Below are 6,000 nucleotides of genomic sequence, written 5' to 3' on the forward strand. Positions count from 1 at the left end.
CCACACAATTGGACCCAAAGGTCCAATCTCCAAGCCAAGCCAATTGCTTCTTCACACCCAGTAGGGTCTGCTGTTAGCAATCATGAAATGAGAATTTTGACAATTTTTCTAAAAATCACCTTTTTAATGTATTAATAGAAGACTTACATAAGAGCTTCATTTTGTCCTATGTTTATTCTAAACATATAATATTTAGGGGAAACTGTCCTCCCGTGTCACCCTGAAGTATAAAATTAAATTGGCAGTATCTTGTATATTTTAGCATTTGCTTTTCATTTTTTGTCTTTTTTTGATGCCCTCCATGTCCCCTTTAACAATGGCGCAATCATGAATGCTACCCATCTGTTCATACTGTGCATCAGCTATAAAAAGCTACCCAGTGCATCTGTTCTGAAGAGCCAGCATGATCTCCCGAGATAACAAAATGGGAAAGCAGTGCTGAAATATACATTCCAGATTTTCCGACAGGTGGAATGGGTGCATGTAACAGCGGGAAGCGTTACATGTGTGGGTGGTCACTGGATTGAAAGTCAGGACACAGAACATTGCGTTTGACACGCCTCACAGGGGCGCAGGTTTTATTCCAACACATTGCAGTTCATGAATTTGTGATTGTAGTTACACAATGCCATCACTAGGATACCAACAATGGTAACCTAGTGCAGGGTGAAGCTGGTACAAAAACATTCAAAACAAACACATTCAAAACACAGCTAATAAATAAAAGGTGCCGTCAATACCGCTAGCCCTACCTCCACTAGAAGGAGGGTCCCACTGCAGTCTGTGAGCTACACCCTCGCTATACTTTGGCAGGATTTCTAAAATCTCCTGAACTAACCCTGATCTTGAACAATAAATAGTTGGTTACTCACACAGCGACTGCTTCGTAGCACAAAGTGTCAGGGTTCACAAACACCTACTGGTTTGTAGTTTCGCTCTCCTGAGCGCAAGGGTTTGCTGGCTGCCTGCCAGCGGGTCGCTTCTCTCTCCAACGGTTCAGGCTGGACAATGCCTTCACTGACCCACCTCACAACACACATTCCTCTCTGTAGCGTAGTCTCTTCTTATGAATGGTCAGGTGCTCTTCAGGGTCTGACCCTCAGCCAATCAGGGACTTTTGATCTGCCAAGCTCCCAACCGAGCATTCCTGCTCAATCGGTTGCTTGGCAATACGTCTCTGTGACAGGCTGGACGAGTGGTCTGACGTCAGGCAGAAGCAGGAAGATAAACTGACACCAGGCAAGTACTGCAGTTTAAGGTGGCGTTTGCCATTTTATTTAAATACAAAAAATAAATAAAATATTTTTAACAAAAAGAAACTGTGCTCACAGAGCAAAATAAAAGGGTAAAAAAAAACACAAAATAAATAAAACACAGATCAGGCTGGGCAGATTGCCTTCACTGTTCCTATGTTATTTTTAATCTCTCTCTCTCTCTCTTTCTCTCTCTCTCTCTCTCTCTCTCTCTCTCTCTCTCTCTCTCTCTCTCGGATTGTGGGATTGTGGGAGGAGCCAGGTGGTGAGTGGAGCGCGGGAGTTGTGATTCAGCAGAGTCTAAACTTTTGCAATTATTTATTTATATATATTTATATTTTTGTGTTTTATGTAATATTTGTTTGTTTGTTTATCTGTCTATCGTAATAGTTTTAGTATATTTGTGAGTCGTTGTTGTTTGTGTAGCTGGTCGTAGATCAGCAGAAACGCCGATATGGCGTGTAGTTCGGGGGGAGGGGGGGTACTGACTCGCCGGCACGGCTGCCGCTGTGTGCCTGATATCGGGGTATCAGTGGAGGAATGCCTGGTAGCGGTAGGAGAGGTTGTGGGCTTTAATAAAATAAAATCAGCTTCAAGGATGAATAAAGCTCTAGTCATCTTTTTAACTGATGTGGATTTGGTAAATAAGCTCGTGGAGGAGGGGTTTAGTGTGCAGGGGTCTTTTATTGAAGTTTCACCTTTAGTAACACCCGTAACCAAAGTAATACTGTCTAATGTCCCTCTGAGGAAGGAGAGCCAAGGCGGGACTCTGGGTCTGTATCTGTGAGCAGCGGAGAGAAGACTCAGCCTCCCGACGTGAAAGTTGCGGAGAGCGGAGGCGATCCACAACCGATGCCTGAGGAGGAACTGACGTCTTCCCCGGAGGCTGTGCCACCTTTCCCTGAAGAAGGAGGCAGAAGCACAGATCTCCCCCAGTCTGGCTACAAGACAGGGGGCACTGAAGCTGAAGCTGTGGCTGTGGAGAGCAGCGAGGCCGCTGAAGAGGACGGGGCGGATGGTGAACAAGATGAGGGCATGTACGAGTCGGATGACGAGGGGCTCTCTGATTCCTCGTTAATCTCGGACGTCCCTGACAGCCAACCCGTCAGGAGAAAACTCTATACACTACAGTACATTAACAACTTTCTCGACAGTACCAAAGGTAAGAGGGGAGTGGACATTAAAAGTTTTTTTCCCGATTTAAAATTGTTTTTACATTCTGCGCACGTAGTCTCCAGGAAGTCAACGCTTGAGGAGCTAGATCAGCAGAAGAGGTACCGACTGTAAAGAAAATGATGGTACGATCAAAAACTTTATTTTAAAATTGATTTTTTTTTAAAAAGGAAAATTTGATTTTTTAGTGTTTGTTTTAACTTGATGGTCTTAAATATTTTATCATGGAAAAGTGTACTTTTATTTCTTTTAACGTTAATGGTTGTAGACAGTCTTTTAAAAGAGCACAGTTATTTGAATTTTTAAAGCAGAAAAGGGCTGGGGTTGTGATGGTGCAGGAGACGCATATTGAACAGGAGAGTGAGGCGGTCTGGCTGTCAGAGTGGGGTGGTCAGGGTGTGTTCAGTCATGGCTCCAGCATCAGTGCGGGAGTAGCGGTGCTTTTTAAATCAGACCTGCCTGTCAGTGTACAGCACGTAGAAGAGATTGAGAAGGGGCGGCTTTTAAAAGTACAGACACAAATAGCTGGTTTTAACTTTACTTTTATAAATATTTATGCACCAAATACGGGAAGAGACAAGTTGAAACAAACCAAGTTAACAAGTTGAAACAAACCATTTTAAAATGTAGTAATAATGACGTATTAGTGGTTGCGGGTGATTTTAACTGCACTATAGATTTTACCAAAGATAGGAATACTGAAGAGCCACATCCTCAATCCTCCAGAGAGCTGACTGCAGTTTTACAGTCCGGTGACCTGGTTGACGTTTGGAGGTGTCTGCACCCTCAAGCCCGACAGTACACCTGGTCCCAGTCCCGTAACAACTATACATCTAGAGCACGACTGGATCAGTTTTATTCATTTCGTTGTCACCTCAATTTTTTTGTAGGGGCAAGCATTATTCCTAACAGTCTATCGGACCACCACTGCCTGTTAGTCAGTGTACACAAATCTTCTTATTGGCATTTCAATATTCAATTATTAAAAGACTGTAAATTTGGAAATGTTTTTAAAGAGTTTTGGAAAGTTTGGCAAAATCAAAAAAACAATTATCAAGATTTAAGGCAGTGGTGGGACATTGGGAAAAAACAAATTCGAATTTTTTGTCAGCAGTACACCCTGGAGGCTACCAGGTCACTGGACAAGGCAGTCAGGGAGTTAGAGAGAGACATTCTAAACATAGAGAATAATGGGGATCTCTCTAATGAGCAAACCTTTCAAAAAATAAAAGAAAAAATACATGTGCTGGGCAGCTTGCTGGAGGAGAAGGTGAAGGGGGCGTTGGTGCGTTCTCGCTTCGTGGCGCTGAGGGACATGGATGCACCCACTTCCTTCTTCTTTGGCCTGGAGAAGAAGAGAGCATACAGCCAGCAGCTGAGGTGTGTGCGGACGCCCTGCGGCAGAGAACTACACAGCAGAGAGGAGATCAGTGAGGCGGCTGTGCTGACCTTTGAGGAACTGACCATTGCGATGACACAGCTCTCCAGCGGGAAGGCGCTTGGGATAGATGGCCTCCCCGCTGAGTTTTTCAAACATTTCTGGACAGTGATCGGGGAGGACTTCTTCCAGGTGCTGAAGGAAAGTCTGGAGAGAAAAGAACTGCCTCTCAGCTGCCGCAGGGCAGTGATCACACTGCTGCCTAAGAAAGGAGACCTCTGCCTTTTAAAGAACTGGAGACCTGTTTCGCTGTTATGTGCTGATTCGAAAATAATTTCCAAGTGTATCGCAAATAGGGTTAAGAAATGTATAGGTACTGTAATACATAGGGATCAAACATATTGTATCCCAGGAAGATCTATTTTTGGTAACCTGTTTTTAATTAGAGATTTTTTAACCCTGAGTGAAACATGTCATTTTAATGTGGGATTGGTCTCCCTTGATCAGGAGAAGGCTTTTGATAGGGTCGACCACACCTACCTTGTGAAAGTCCTGAGAGCCTTCAGGTTTGGCCCTGTTTTTATTTCTTACATAGAGCTTTTATACTCAAATGTTTTTAGTGTTTTAAAGATTAATAACGGGTTGAGCAAACCTTTCTCGGTGAGCAGGGGCATTAGACAGGGCTGCTCTCTGTCTGGCATGCTGTATTCATTGTCTATAGAGCCACTGTTGCATTTTCTGAGGGGCAGGTTGTCTGGCTGGGCAGTGCCTGCCTCACCCGTCCCTGTCTCTGTGAAAGTATCAGCTTACGCTGATGATGTGAATGTGTTTGTGTGCAGTGATGGGGACGTCCAGGTCCTGGAGGAGAGCTTGGCAGTGTTTCAGAGAGCATCTTCAGCATGGATAAACTGGGAAAAATGCAACACCTTTCTGTCAGGCAGCTGGCAGGAGGGGGGTCCCCCCATGCTGCCTCAGGCCCTGCAGTGGGATCGGACTGGGTTTAAGGTGCTGGGGGTGTTCTTTGGGACAGAGCTTTTCATGCAGAGGAATTGGGAGGGCCTGGTGGAGAAGGTGAAGGGACGGCTGCTCAGCTGGCAGGGGCTGCTGGCTCAGCTGTCATTCAAGGGGAGGGTCCTGGTCATCAATAATTTGGTGACCTCTATGTTATGGCAGCTGGTGTGCCTGGACACTCCACGGGGAATGGTAGAGGAAATTCAGAGAGTACTGCTGGATTTCTTCTGGAGCGGGAGACATTGGTTGAGGCCGGCAGTCCTGTACCTCCCCACTGATGAAGGGGGGCAAGGCCTGGTCAGCATTGCCAGCAGGGTGGCAGCTTTCAGACTGCAGGCAGTGAAGAGGCTCCTGTACGCCGAGGAAGGGGCTCACTGGAGAGAGATAGCTTTTTATTTTCTGAGACGGGTAGGAGGAATGGGGTTAGATCGCAGCTTGTTTTTAATTGATTTCTCCAGGCTAGACAAGACAGGTCTCCCCTCTTTTTATGTGAATGTTTTTAAAGTGTGGCAGACAGTAAGTGTGGAGAGGGAGATGGGGTCGGTGACAGGCCAGTCTCTACTGGAGGAACCCCTCTTTTTTAATCCCCTTTTTCCCATTCAGTTTTTTCAGTCGGGGGCACTGTGTACCAGTTTTGTCAGGGCTGGTGTAACCCGACTGGCTCACCTGATCGAGTCAGGGCCCCCCTGTTGGATCTCAGCAGCTCAGCTGGCTAGGCGGCTGGGCTGGCACTCGGAGAGGCTGGCTGAGAAGATGATTCATGAGTTGAAGAACTCTCTCTCACCAAAGCTCAAGGAGGCTTTGGGGGAGGGAATAGCTGGGGGGCCTGATCAGGGAGGGGACCCCTTTTTTCCCACAGTTTTTTTATCCCCAGGTTTAGGTGAGGAAGAGGGTAGGGATGGAGAGAGAATAAGGAAAATGGAGGGAGTTAAAAATATAGCACTCCAAGAAGCAGAGGGGAAAAAACTATACAAGCTGCATGTTAAAACAGTCCAGTCCAGCCACCTAAAAGGGACTGTGGACACAAAATGGAGAAGCCATTTGCAGGTAGCAGAAGAGAGACAGCCAGTATGGAGGGTGCTGTATAAACTGCCTTTAAGCAAGAGAGCAGGGGACCTGCAGTGGAGGATCCTGCACTGTGCCGTGTCTACCGGAAGGTTCCTCCACAGAGTGGACCCCAGCATC

The sequence above is a fragment of the Acipenser ruthenus genome, chromosome 10 (assembly GCF_902713425.1).
Source record: "Acipenser ruthenus chromosome 10, fAciRut3.2 maternal haplotype, whole genome shotgun sequence".
Taxonomy (NCBI): Eukaryota; Metazoa; Chordata; class Actinopteri; order Acipenseriformes; family Acipenseridae; genus Acipenser; species Acipenser ruthenus.